Raw genomic sequence first — 14040 nt, 5'->3', positions numbered from 1 at the left:
TCCCCTGGAAGTACCTTTCCTTTTCTCTTCCTGCCCCTCCAGAGGCTGGGGCGCCATCTGCTGGCACTGCCAGGTACTACTGGAGGGCTCACTGGCTGCCGGGTCTCAATCGTGGTCCCAGCCTTGCTGATTCTCCTGTGGGGAAACAGTGCCCTGGAGGACGGAGGCAGCCCCCCAGAACACTGACACTTAGGGAGCAGAGGGGACAGATGTCCTTATTAGAAGGAGCACTGTGTCTGACCCTCTGTTCAGAGGAGTTAGAGAAGTCAGGGGAGGAAAGGAAGGTTCCAAGGTGAGTCAGTGGGCAGCATGGACTGGGGCCCAGAAGTCCCAACTCCCTGTCAGGTGCTTTCCTGCAGCCTCTCAGATGGTTGGGGGCAAGCAGCCAGCCCATGCTGGACTTCAACAGCGTCCCTACTGGCCCCACCCCCTCGCCTCTTGCCTCCATTAGCAAGTGCACTTCAGTGACCTGATCTCATTGGTCTCCTGTTTAAAATCCTGCAGTGGCCCCTCCTGACCTTCAGGATTAGAGTCAGACTCCTCTGGGGCCCAAAGGCCCTGACACCTGGCCCCTGACTACCTCTCTAGCCTATAGCCCACCATGTCCTCTCTCTGGGTCTCAGCCATTCTTTTCTTTCTGTTCAAGGACTCCAAGCTCTTCCTGGCCTCTACACTTTTGCACATGTTTCCTCTACCAAGAACACGGTTCCCGGCCCTGCATTATGTGTGTCCTCTTGACCCCAGGTCTCCGTTGAAATATTTCTTCCCCAGGGAGGCCTTAATCTGTCTAAACAAGAACCCCCACCTATCCAGCCCATTATTCTCTCTCTTTCATCACACATCACAATTTGATATTATTAATTTGTGGCTTCCTTGGTGTTAGTCTGTGAGCTCTAAGAAGACAGGGCACACAGTAGGTGCTCAATTAACTTTGGTTGCATGGAGAAATGGTAAGAGAATAGGATGGCCTTGGAGTCAGAGTCAGAGGCCCCATTCTAGACTTGCTGTGTGCCATTGGAGCAGGTTCTGGCCCTCTCTGGGACCCAGTGTGTCTGATGGGGGGAGCTTTGTGGCCTCTGAGGATCCTGCTGTTCTGATGACCTTGAGACACCTGTGTAGGGCACACAGGACACACCCTTGTTCCCTGGGGCATGGGGGCTGAGGCTAGCTGGAGAGGCTGAGGTAGGCAGGGTCTTTTTTTATTATTATTAAGTATATTTTTATTGATTTCAGAGAGGAAGGGAGAAAGAGAAATATCAATGATGAGAGAGAATTATTGATCGGCTGCCTCCTGCATGCCTCCTACTAGGGATCGAGCCTGTAACCTGGACATGTACCCTGACTGGGAATCAAACCATGACCTCCTGGTTCATAGGTCGACACTCAACCACTGAGCCACGCTAGCATGGCGGCAGGGTCTTGAAGCTCTTATATCCGGGGACCCTGTCAGGCCTTGGTGGCTACAGTCTGGCCCAGCAAGAGCAGTCCTAGGTGTCTAGGGTAGGAATGTGGCCTGAAGTCCCCACTGGTCCCTGTGCTCAACTAGACAGCCACCATGCTTAGTGTCCAGGAGGGAAAGGGGCAGTTCCCCCGCATGCCGCACCTGGCTCCCCAGCTGCAGGAATAAGGATCTTCCTGCTCAGGGTGTGCAGTGGGGAGCACACTGAGCTAGAGGTCAGGTGTCCTGCATTCCAGGCCCTTTCTCTCTCTGCTGACCTCATCCAAGTCCCCTCTGTGCGCTGGGCCCCAGTTCCCATGCCTGTACAATGGACTCACTCTTAGGACTCTTGGGGCCCTGATATCCATCCAGGATGACTGTGCTGAGGCCTGGGACATGTGCGCTACTTCCTCGGCCCAGGAGGAGCCTGGGGTGGGGGGTGGGGGGCTCAGTGCTGGGAGCGTGGGAGAGACAGATGTGGTGGCCGCTGGCCCTGCCTGAATGAGTGCTGAGCAACCTCCTGGGAATTCTCCCACTCAGGCGCCCTTTCCGGACCCCTTGTCTCCCCCCCCCCCCCAAGCCCGCCCCACTGAGAACTGTGGCTTCCGGCTCTCACAGGGTGGGGCGGAGGGGGGGGGAGATTGAGGTGGGGGTCAGTTCAGCCTGGTTCCCTCCTTCAGGGAAGAGCATGGGCCTGAGAGTATAGACAAAACACTCATTTCCAGTCCTGGTCACACACAGTCACTTGAGTCACTGGGCCTCAGTCATCCCGGCTGTAAAACGAGGGGTTGTCCCAGCTTCCGGAGGATTCCATGACAGTAGCTACCTGAGAATCCGTCACCTTGTGTGGATTTTTCTTGTTTTTCTCTGTCCCTTGCATAAAGTGCTTTCTGTGCATCAGTTATTCAGGCCTCTCAACAACTCTGAAGTAGGCACTTGTGTCCCCATTTTACAGCTGAAAACACTGAGGCTGAGACAGCTCAGATCAGGTCATTTGTCCACATCAGAGCTCCCCTTGAGTGTGCCACCGTGCAGTGGGGAGGGGAAGTACTGAACCCCAAAGCTCAGAGCTCCTCTCTCCCTCCGCTCCGCATCCCACTGCACCTCGGGCAGTGTTCCCCACATGCTATGCTCACCCACTCTCAGCCCAGCTTCCCCCAAGACAGGGCTCCCAGCATCTGGGCAGATGGGATACTACTAATGGCTCCTCCTGTTCACAGTGGGGCTGGGGCCATGCTGACCACCCCAGAATGTCGGTGTTGTATGGCCCATGGGCACTGCCCACTGCCCACCCTTCAGATGCACAGAGGAAACAGAGGTCCAGGGAAGGAGAGCTCAGCCCAGAGCACACAGTGATGGGCTGCAGCCAGAATGAGGGAAACCCACTATTTCAATCGTAACACTTCCAGACACTGTATTAAGCCCTTTAAATGCATTGCTGTTGCTTCACTTTCCTGAGGAGCAAACTAAGGCTCAGGAGTCTAAATGACTTGCCTAAGACCATGCAGCTTGGCACTGCAGAAGCTGGGATTTGAACCCAGCTCAATCTCTAGTTTCTGAACCTGCCCTGCGAGTCATGACCCTTCTGCCTCAACTGTCCAGCCCTCAGAGAGCGTCCTATTGTGTTCTGTGTGACTCTGCACCCCCCAACCCCATCTCAGCTGAGAGGAGGTGTAACAGCCCTGATGCCTGCCAAGGGTTAATGGTAATAGGGGCTAAGTGATTCCAGATGGGCCAGTCGGACGGCTGGGCTGGCCGGAAACTGGCGGCCGCCAGCTTCCCAGGGGAGGCACCACCAGCCACCCCCTCCCCTCTCTGCTGCATCTCTGGTCCCCAGCTGTCCCCTTGCCCTGGGGCCCACGAGCCTCCTCTCTTTAGCCAGAGTCCAACTCCAAGGAAGTTGCAGACAGAGCGTCCCAGGGGCCTACCAGCGCAGTGAGTCCCCTGTACAGTTGGGGAAACTGAGGCTCAGGGAGGACAAGGTACAGGCCACATGACAAGTCCTCGGCTAGGTCTCCTGACTCCCAGACTAGTTTGGGGGGACTAGGGATTGAAACACCTCCTACTGCCCCTGAGCTAAGCTGTCCCAGCAGATGGACCAAGACTTCAGAGGTGAATGACCAAGGCAAATGCCAGCAGGGGGGGTTGTAAAGACTGATGGAGTTTTGGGCACAAGAAATCCCTGTGCGGGCTGACCCTATGGTCTTTAAAGTGCCCTGTATTCCCCTATGACCCCGAGGCCACAAAGCTGGGCCAGGCCCCCTCTCTGGGAGGCTGTCTTGGCCCCCACCCTACAGCCTGGGGTCAGTCTGAGACCCCTCTCCCTGTGTGGCCCAGCCCAGATAATCTGCTGGGCAACCCCCACTGGGACAAGACCAAGCAATGACTGTCCTGCCTTCTTTCTAGGTTATCCCTTCCGCTGTCCTGTAGTTGGCACAAAATCCCAGCTCAAGCCCAGGATGGGACGAGGGTAGGCAGAGGAACAGGCTCTGTCTAGTGTGACCAGGGACACTTTCTTCCCCTCTCCGGACTCAGTGTCCTTGTGTATAGTAGTGGGGGAGGGGGTGATTCAGATCAACTCTCTAAGCCAGTGATGGCGAACCTATGACACGCGTGTCAGAGGTGACACGTGAACTCATTTTTTTGGTTGATTTTTCTTTGTTAAATGGCATTTAAATATATAAAATAAATATCAAAAATATAAATCTTTGTTTTACTATGGTTGCAAATATAAAAAAATTTCTGTATGTGACATGGCACCAGAGCTAAGTTAGGATTTTTCAAAATGCTGACACGCCAAGCTCAAAAGGTTCGCCATCACTGCTCTAAGCCCTTGTAAAATGGTGCCCGGCTGGCCGGCATGGCTCAGTGGTTGAGCGTCAACCTATGGACCAGGAGGTCACGGTTCAATTCCCAGTCAGGCCATATGCCTGGGTTGCGAGTTTGATCCCCAGTGTGGGGCGTGCAGGAAGCAGCCGATCAGTGATTCTCTCTCATCATAGATGCTTTTATCTCTCTCGCCTTCTCCCTATCTCTCTGAAATCAATAAAACTATATATTTTTTTAAATTAAATGATGCCCTTTGGCATCTAAGGGCCAGGCATTTGTGACTAGAGACATCTTATCTGAGGAGGTGAGGCTGGGAGAAGTGAGGGGATGAGGACCCTCAGCAGTGATCCTGGAGGAGACCCTGGTGGGGGGGAGGGGAAGGCAGGCGGATGGAAATGGAATATAACAGGTATTCGACATACCTGTTGAGTGACTGAATGAGAGACAGAGGAAGGGATAACCTAGAAAGAAGGCAGGACAAGAGAGCTGGTCTACACTGCAGTGTGGGTCTTCCGCTGGGTCAGGCCACCTGTGTCTGTTCCAGCGTGTTCCTCACGAGACCTGATTTTGCTCCAGTTCTGCCATTGCGGTGTGAGCTGGGGAAGCTCATTTCTCTCCTCTGGGCTTCAGTTTCCTCGTCTATCAAACGGGGGAAGAATCCTTCCCTGGAACTCCAGGAGCTTTGACATAATAGAAAGAAATATGTCTTGAAATCTGAAGTATGCTGGTGACCTTAGACAAGTATTTCTCCCTCTCTTCACCAGTTCACCCCTGGGCCTTGGTTTCTTCTTTTGAGAAGTGATTGATAATCTTGGAAGGTCTTTTCATCTTTTCCAAGTCACCTCTTCTCAGAAGCCCTCTCTGATTTCCTCCAACCTCAGTTAGATGCCCCTCTCAGCCCCCTGCCCTCCCTTGGAGTACCTGCCTGTACATTGTCTCTCTCCCAGCAGCCTGGGTGCCCCTGAGGTCAAGGATTGTAATCTACTGGCTACTGCATTTCCAGCACTCAGCACAGTGTCTGGCACATAGTAGGTGTTCAACATACTGGTTCAATGAATGGATGTTGAGTGAATCAACTGTGTAAGTGACCAGAGCTCTTTATAGATGGGGAAACTGAGGCACAGAGAAGGGACCCACCCCCAGGTGCTATGGCAAGGGGAGGCTGCCACCCGAGACAGGCATTAGGCTAGTGGGGCTGGGGCACTCTTTAATAAAAGTGACTCAGCGGCTGGCGTGGGCTGTGGAATTTCTAAACATCCCCTCACATCCTGAGAGAGCAGGCGGCGGGAGGGAGAAAGCAGAGGGAAAAGAGGAAGAAAAACAAGAAACTTGGGGGAAAAGAAAGAGAGGAGGGAAAAAACCTAAAATTGAAAACAGACACACGCGGCGTCCACCCTCTCAGCTCCACCACCCCCCCTCTTCTCCAGCTGGGCCAATCAGAGGCCGCCCTGCAGCCTTTCCCCCTAAGTGGGGAGGGCAGGGAAGCCCACAATGGTGTGAGCTCTGGGGGCTGCCAGCCGCCCGCAGTCCCCGCCCGCCCCCGTCTGGGACCCAGGATCGCTCAGTGAGGAACTTGGACTGGGAGAGGAGGAGGACAAGGAGAGAGCTGGGCCTTTCTGACCAGCACCCCCCGGGGGCAGCAGCCTGTGTGGAGCGACACAGACAGCCAGACCCAGGGCGGCCCCTCCTGGCTACCCTGCTCCTCCCAAAGGATGCTTTGGGCGTGAGGCCACTCCTCACCCCGCAGCCCCCCACTCTCTCCCCTCTCCAGAGGCTCCCAGAGCCCACAACGGTCCTTTCTGCCTCCTACCCAGCGGCTTCCCCGCTTCTGGCCAGCAAAGACTTTCTGATAACAGGAGAGGGCAGTGAGGAGGACTTCCTGGAAGGGGTGACAGCCCAGAGCCTGGACCTTGCCCACACCAGAAGGCATCAACAGCAAGGTAAGTGCTCATACAGGGGGGGACCCCAACTCCTTGTCCTGTCCCCCTACCCCAGCCTGTGCCTTCTCAAGTAGGTCAAAAATGGAAAATATTTTTAACAAAACCAGATGGGAGGAGACTGGAGCCTGTGGGCAACATCAGGGATGGAGGAACCAGCTTTCTCCTGCTTAGGCTGCTGCTGCGGGAGAGTGGCCCAGGCCTCCTCAATCCTGCTGCCCCCTGACCTCATCAAATAAACCCCAGAAGTTTCTCGGTGCCATGCTGAGTGGGGGTCTCCAAAGCACAGCAGCGCCTGTTGGAAGTGGGGGCTGCCGGGAGGGGAGTGAGAAGGAAATTGGGAGATGGCAAGCAGGGCACACGGAAAGGGGACCTAGAAGGGGACAGGGGACCCCAAAGCCTGACCCTGTCCCTTGGCCCAAGCCTTGTCCCTAAGAATCTGTCTGGCTTTAGGCCAGTAGGGCGCCAGGCAAACTCTGGGGATTTAAGTGGATTTGCAAATTTTCCAGATTCCTAAGATGTCCTTCCAAACCCCCAGTGGCTAGGAAAGTTCGAAGGCGAGGGGGCTGGGGCTTGGCAGGCCATGTTCACGCAGCTGGGGCTGGGGGTCAGGGACCGGGCCCTCAGATCTGGGGGCCCCTCTGTGAAGAAGGGGGATCGGCTGCTGGGCCCTTTCCCCTGGTCCCAGGCAGCTGCTCAGGCCTCCGGGCCAGCTGTCTCCTTCCACGGCTTCTCCACTCTATCCTAAAACAAAAATTGGATCACAATTCCGCTGTGCATCTTCGTGTAGAAAGGGCCTGTGCTGCCCCTGATGGACACTCACTTCAGGCCAGGACTATGTGGAGTGCTTTATAAGTGTGATCTCGTGCAATGCTACCCAGCAACTCCCGCCTTACGTGCGGGGAAACTGAGGCTCACAGCAGCAACACGACTACCACACACAGCAAGTAAGTGGCAGAGTGCTGGCACATAGGAAGCTCCCTGCGCTGTCACTCCAAACTTGGTCCTTGTGTTCCTGTTCCTTCCAGTCAGACCCCAGGATTCCCCCAAGGAACTGGCACAATCTTGCCCGTGGACACGTCCTGCACTTTCCTTTCAAGGAGCCTTCCCACTCCACCTCCTCCAGGCAGCCTTCCCAGGTTCTTCCAGTCTTCCAAGTGCTCTCCATGCCCTCCTCACTGGTGACTTGTTGCTTGGCCCTTTCTTCCCCTTTGTGTTCTGTTTGCATATCAGAGATCCTTCAGGCCCTGGGCTTCCCCCTCTTGTGTTCTGTCCCTCATGTCCTCCTGTCAGCAACGGGGCTAAGAAAATGTCCTGGTGAAAGGGAGGAGGGACTGGCGGAGGAGCCTCTGTTCTCAAGTGTGAGACCGGAACCCCAGGCCTCCTGCCCTCCCTCAGGTAGCCTTCCAGAACACCGTGCAGTTCCTCCAGACCGCGTCTGTCTATGTCAAACCAGGAGGGGTGTCCCTGCCCGCATCTGTGATCCCACAGCGCACAGAGGCCTCTAGCAACATCTGAAGTCAGATAGCCCTCCTGGCCTCCGGACAGGAGGACCATGTCGGTCACTGTCATTAAGTGCCGACTGCATCCAGGCACAGAGCAGTCCTTTGGATCAGTATTGTTCCCCCTGCTTTGCCGACAAGGGAGCCAAGGCTGAGAGAAGCTGAGTGACTTGCCCAGGGTCACACATTAGAGTTGGTATTGAGACCACGGTCTGCCTGAGTCCAAAGACTTAACCCCCTCGCTACCCTGGTCAGAGGGGAGAGCCGCCCTCTTCCCACAGAGCCTCTCCTGGCTCCAGTGCCAACAGCAGCAGAAAGTTCTGCATCGGGCCTGACCTGCTCCCAGGCCCACCTGGCCCTGGCTTGGTCCTGAATGAGGGCCATCTGGTCAACACCCTCCCTTCAGCAGTGCTCAGGCAGCCCTCCCTCCTCTGTGGGAAGAAGAGCTGAGACTTGTAATTGACCGCAGATGTGGGGCAGCGGAAAGCACCATGGATTCAGAGTCAGGAGACCTGGCGCTTGCCCTGGCTCAACTCAGATCCATTGTGCGGCCAACCTCAGGCCCGTGTCTTCTTTCTGGGCTGCGTCCGCACCTGGAAGGCAGTGGGCACCATGGGTAAACAGCGCCAGGTTTGGGCATCCGCTGACCATGCATCATCCCCCATTCGGCTTCTGGCTGACTGTGTGACCCTGGGCCAGTGCTCTGCCCCTCTGGCATCGGTCCCCAACTCTGTGAGCAGCAAGGCAGTGTGTGAGCTCCATGAGCTAACAGTGTAGGTAAGACTGTCAGCACGGTCCCTGCACTTCATGGGCTGGACCCAATGTCCTTGTCTGGGCAAGGGCCACGCTCTCCTGCCTCCTGCACAGAACAACTTGGCTATGAATTTCTTCTGCAGTCTGCAAAGGGCTCTGCCCGTGGGAGGGACCTGGCCACCAGTGGCATTCTAAAGGCTCACGCCATCTTCCAGGCACAGCCTGTCTGAGACCAGCTGCCTCTCGGCTGAGGGAAGGGACTCTGGGTGTTTTGCTCAGGACAGGCAACTGAGTGTGGTAAAGAGGGAGGAAGGAATGAGAGGGTCCCCAGACATCCCTGAAATACACCCCCTGCCTACCCCCCATTTTTGCACATGGTTCAGACCCTGCAGTCAGTGGACCTGGGAATGGGGGAGACCTTCCTCCACTGCTTTCTGCCATCCTCCACCCCACACGCACCCCACGAGCCTCCCCAGAGGCTCCTTGGCTGGAAAGCAGTGTGTACAGGAGGATAGAACGGACCAGCCCTTTCTGAGCATTTCCATCGTGTTTTACATCCATTCCCTCGAAGGTCACTGCCGTCTTTCTCAGCGCTCAGAACAGGCCAGCATTCAGTAAGTGCTTAAATATTTGCTGAACTAATTTAATCATCACATCAACCTCCAGGAGTAGATATAAACACTCTCTGGGTTACAGATGAGGACATGCCCAGAGAGGTTAAGTCAGTTGCCCCAAATCCCACAGCGAGGAAGTTGTGGAGCCGGGACTTGCACCTGGGTGTTTCTCACTCCAGCGTCCTGAGGAGAGGCTGGGTGGGGCTTGGGAACCCGCTACAGATCCAGCATAAACTCAGAATGTGCCTCAGCCGTGGGGGTGGTCCCCAGACCCTGAAACTCACCTCGGATGCCGGCGGGGGAGTCAGTCCCTCTCTGGGCCTTCGTTTTCCCAATAGTAAAATAAGGAAGTTGACCGAGACGATCTCTAAGCTCCTTCCAGCCCTAAAACAATTCCAGGATTCCGGGCCAATGCAGCCCAGGTTGGCAGCCGCACCGGCCCTGTTGTGTACTCAGGGATCATGCATATTTAACTTCACGGTGGAAGCGTTTTTTCTTACCCTTTTTCTCCATGTTACAGAAAGTGGTCGGGATCGATGACCACTAATGGAAAACTGTTACCTGCAATAACTAGGAGAACTTTTGGACAGTTAAGAGCAGCCTGTTAATGCACTCAGTTTCCCAGGGAGCAGAGCCCACGTGCCCATTTTCCCGGGATACTGAGGAGGGAGGGTCGGGAGGTGCGCTTGTTAGGGGTGTGTGTGGTGCTCTGACCTCATATGCTCTGATTTCAAGCAGAAGTAAGGCTTTGGCCAATGGTAAATGGACACACGATGAGGTCCAGAGGTGAGGGAATGGATGCCAAGACGCAGCTTTGCTGTGAGGATTGCAGAACTCACACACCTGTTGATTCCAGTGTAGAAGTCCACCTCAAGTCCCTCCTAAGACGTCAGGTCCACCTCACGTCTTGGGAGGTGGGGGCAGGAGAATTCTCAGGCAAAGGGCTTCCTGAACCCTCAGGCCCAGGTCTCAGGCCCGTCCCCGCTTCCCAGATGCTTTCTGGGCACCCCGCCCCCAGTCTAAGCAATCAAAGTGTATTGCTTGAGCTGCATTGATACCTTCTCTTCGCCTCACTTCAGATCAGCGCTATTTGATGTCTCACGTGCCCGGAACCTTTCATCTGGAGGCACCAGCTTCTCCGCCCTCTGATGGGAAGGGCTGTCCCTTGGGAGGTGGGGGCAGCAGGGCCAGGGGGTCAGACAGTTCCTGAAGGTCAGAGATGAAAAGGACGCTTGTGGCCAACTTCCTTATTGTATGGGTGGGAAACTGAAGCCCAGAAAGGGGGGATGCACCTCAGGTTATATGGGTTGAGCCCAGGGCTCAGGCTGCAGGCATGGCCTTTGCTCTGCCACCGAGAGTGCTCGGGCTGCAGCTCTCCCCGACCATGGCCACAGGGCAGAGCTTGGGTTGAAGAGGAGCAAGGCCATCCTGACAAGTGGTGGGAATCCCCCTGGGTAGTTTTTGAGCCACACAGCCTTTGGTTACATGGCTTCTCCATTCCGGCCATAATTTCCTTTTATGTAAAATGGGGGGAGGGCCAGGGTGACCCTAGAGGTTCCATCTGGTTCCATCCAGCTCTGTCCTTGGCCCCTGAGAGCCCCTGGCAGGCACAGAGAGGGATAAGCAGACTGGTGGGTGGATGGAAGGCCTGATGGACAGACGGCCTTCCCTGTAGTCCAGGGAGAAGGGGTGACTTCACGAGCAACCCACCAGCGCAGTCACAGAGCCCTCCATGCTCAGGAGGGTCCTGCACGTGAAATCCTTCATCTTTTCTTAACAAGGGGCCCTGCATTTTTGTTTTGCTCTTGGCCCCCACAGATTACATAGCTGGTCCTGCCAGGGAGTTCAGGCTGGGTCTGAGGTGGCTTCATCCCCACACTTGGTCTCACTGCCTCCTGTCCCCATTCTATCCATGCCCTCTCACAAAATGCCAACCTGCGCCTGCCCCTCTCCTAGTGGAGCCCCCCCCACCCCACACACACCCCATAGTGCTTGGAGTTGCACCATTATGGCTGCCCAGCCAGCAGCTAGCCCCCACCCTCACTATCAATGTCCTGAAAATTGGTTTCCTTGTACATTCAGGCAAAGCTCAAATCCTGGCTTGGCACCCCAAATCTTTCCCAGAGTGACCTCTGTCCTCTTCCCTGCCTGTCACCTACCTCTTCATGGAGGAGCCCCAGTTTGTAGCCTAACAGATACCTTTCTGCCATTTCTCCCAGATGCCTTGAGATCGCCCACTTCCCTCACCCCTGTGGAATGCCCTTCCCTGGCATCATCCCCCCAAAAACCTAAACCTGAAGGCCACCCCCATCTCCATTGGAGTCATCGTAATCATGCTAGTTACCATCTACCGAGCACCGGTTATGTGTCAGAAGCATTTCATCATCATCTTTAGCTCTCACAGCAACGGGAAGGGAATCTCTTCTGCCATTTCCCGGGAAATTGGAACTCGGGGAAGTTAAAGTCGGAGGTCACACAGTTGTGAGGGAGAAGGACTGGCACTTGGTTCTGGGTTAAGTGGCTTCCAGCTGGAGCTGCTGCCCTGACCGGCCTGGGGTCCCATGCACTTCAGTGTCCTGGGTGGCATCAGGCACAGCATGCTGGCATCAGGGTTCCATTTGTCTGTTCTGCCCCCTCACCAGCCTGTCCCAGCACCTCCCTGGAGGAGGAAGGTCACCCTCGCCTGCCCACCCCAGTTCCCCAGCCTGGTGAGTTCTGACTGATCAGGGCAGCTGCGGCCCCAGGCATGAGAACCAGAAGAGCTGGCCCTGCCTAGCCATTTGACCTTTCATGCTGTGTAAGCATCGATTGAGCACCTACTGTAACCCTAATCCCTTCTTAGGAACTTGGAGACATCCCAACAAATTGTGAGGTAGGTTTCCTCATTTGTGGGAAATCAAACGAAGGGACTAAGACAAAGGCACAGGAAAGAGCTTGCTGACAGACAGTGGGTTGGAAGGTCATTCGACGTGGGTTCTGGTCCCGGCCGGGCCTCTCAGCCCCTGAATACCTAGGAGGACTACCCTGCCCCCACCCCGCCGCGCCTGCTGACAACACCAATAACAACAGCAGCGCCCCTTCCTGAGGAGCCCTTCTGGGAGGGGTTTCCTGCGTCTCATTTATCACGTGTATCCCTTTGCTGACAAGCCTAACCAGCAGGGTCTCGGCCGTGCACTCGGTGCCAAGTGAGTGAGTGAGTGAGTGAGTGAGTGCCTCTCCCCTGAGTGAATAAAGAATAATAATATCGTGACCACTGACTGCAGAGGGCTGTACGCCAGGCCCTGCTCTAAGCATTTTTCTTGTATTAACTCATTCGAGGCCTCCACAAGCTCCCACTTTCAGATCAGAAAACCGAGGCGCAGAGAGGCTGAGGAAGAGTGAATGGGAGAACTGGGGTGAATGACTGAAGAACCGGGTGCAGGAACAGATGCCGAGACGACGAGAAGGAAGTGAAACATGGGAGCTTTCTCCCCTCCGGCTCTGCTGCCCAGGAGGGCTCTGAGGGGAATCTCAATGCTCTATAATTGGCACCAATTAATAGCTAGCTACCCGGGACCGTTTGCGGGCTCCGGGCTGGTGGGGGAAGGCCGCGTGCTGGTGGGTCAGTCCCAGTGGCCTGAGGCCTGCCTGCCCCTGCCCACTTGGCTCTGAGAACCCATTCTATTTGTGGCCCCCACCCCTGCCCAGGGCTGATCCGGGGCTGGCAGCAGCCCGGGAAACAGAAGGTTTGCTTGTCTGTGCCTGCTGCACCCCCACCTCCTCCCCAGCCTCAGCCTGGGACCCCTCTCAGGGGCTCCTTTGGCTGCCAGGGCCTGGCGCTCTCTGTTGCCATGGCACCGCCGGAGATGAGGCTCTGGGGGTGGGGTGTGAGGCAGGGCAACCGAGGGATGGCAGAGGCCTGGAACTCTGGAGCTACAGAGAGAGGCCCAGGCCCCCTGTGAACAGTGGTAAGGAGTGCTGGGGCCCAGCGGGGGCAGGCCTGGACCCCAGCATAGAGGGCCTATGGCAGAGCTGGCCACACACCCTGCCCGACTACTGGGTGCTCCATCTCAGAGGCCCTTGGAACAGGCAGGCCAGGGCCCCACCGGCACTGCCCCTGCGCCCCAGGCTGTCCTCAGGGAGGACTCTTCTCCTGCACCCGTGGGCTGACCCTCAGGCTCTGAGGTGAAGTTGCAGAAAGGTTCTGAGCTCTATCCCCAGCTTGACTTTCACATTCCCGGGTGAGCTGGAGCAGACCCCTGGTCTCTCTGCACTGCAGTGAGGGGAGGGACAGGGCTCCGAACTCAGGGTCCTTCCATCCCTGAGAGCCTGGTTGAGAGTGAACCCACGTGGGAATGTTTCTCTGGACACAGACCTGCTTCTGGGTGAGAGACACGCAGGCTAGCATGGCAGTTAGGAATACAGGCTTGGAGTCAGACAGGCCTGAGTTTGCATCCCAGCTCCATTGCTTATTGGCTGTGTGACCTTGGGCAAGTTACCACAGCTTTCTGAGAGTCTGTTTCCTTCTCTGTGGAATGGGAACAATGATTGTACCCACCTCACAGAATTGTTGTGAAGATAAAACAGAACCACTGGGTCATCTCATTTAGCAGAGTGCTCCATCCCAAACTAGTAGGGGCTTCGGTTTGTTTTCAGATTGTGGGGCATGAGGACAATGAATGAGAAGAAAGATGTCCTGGATTGGTGGGGTGGTTGGTGGACAGAAGCAGGACCTGTGAGTAGAAGATACAAGGAGACAAATTGCGCTCAATGTAATGACAATTTCTGAATAGCCTAGCATCTGAGGACCCTGAGCTGGCCAAGAATGGAACGGGCCTCAGGTGAGGTGGTGAGATTCCTGTCACGGGGAGATGTGCACGTGTGAGATGGACAACCTCTTTGTTTGCAGAGAGGGTGGGGAGATGTGAATGGGGAGTATTTACGGCCCTCCCCTTTCTAAGGCTGTGGGGCTCTATGAAAGATGGCAT

General features: G+C 55.7%; 2 protein-coding genes across 2 annotated transcripts in view; one reads left to right on the top strand and one right to left on the bottom strand.

Annotated features, from left to right (window-relative positions):
* CDX1 (caudal type homeobox 1) overlaps positions 1-14040 on the bottom strand; it is a 41950-nt gene that overhangs the window by 20696 nt on the left and 7214 nt on the right. The gene's annotated exons all lie outside the window — the stretch shown is intronic.
* PDGFRB (platelet-derived growth factor receptor, beta polypeptide) overlaps positions 5666-14040 on the top strand; it is a 37651-nt gene continuing 29276 nt past the window's right edge. The window contains exon 1 of the mRNA XM_005870597.2: positions 5666-6207. The gene's annotated coding sequence lies outside the window, so the exon portion shown is untranslated. The remainder of the gene's footprint in view (positions 6208-14040) is intronic.

The sequence above is a fragment of the Myotis brandtii genome, unplaced genomic scaffold (assembly GCF_000412655.1).
Source record: "Myotis brandtii unplaced genomic scaffold, ASM41265v1 scaffold32, whole genome shotgun sequence".
Classification (NCBI taxonomy): domain Eukaryota; kingdom Metazoa; phylum Chordata; class Mammalia; order Chiroptera; family Vespertilionidae; genus Myotis; species Myotis brandtii.
Note: the sequence above shows the minus strand (reverse complement) of the source record. Positions and strands in the feature narration are given on the sequence as shown.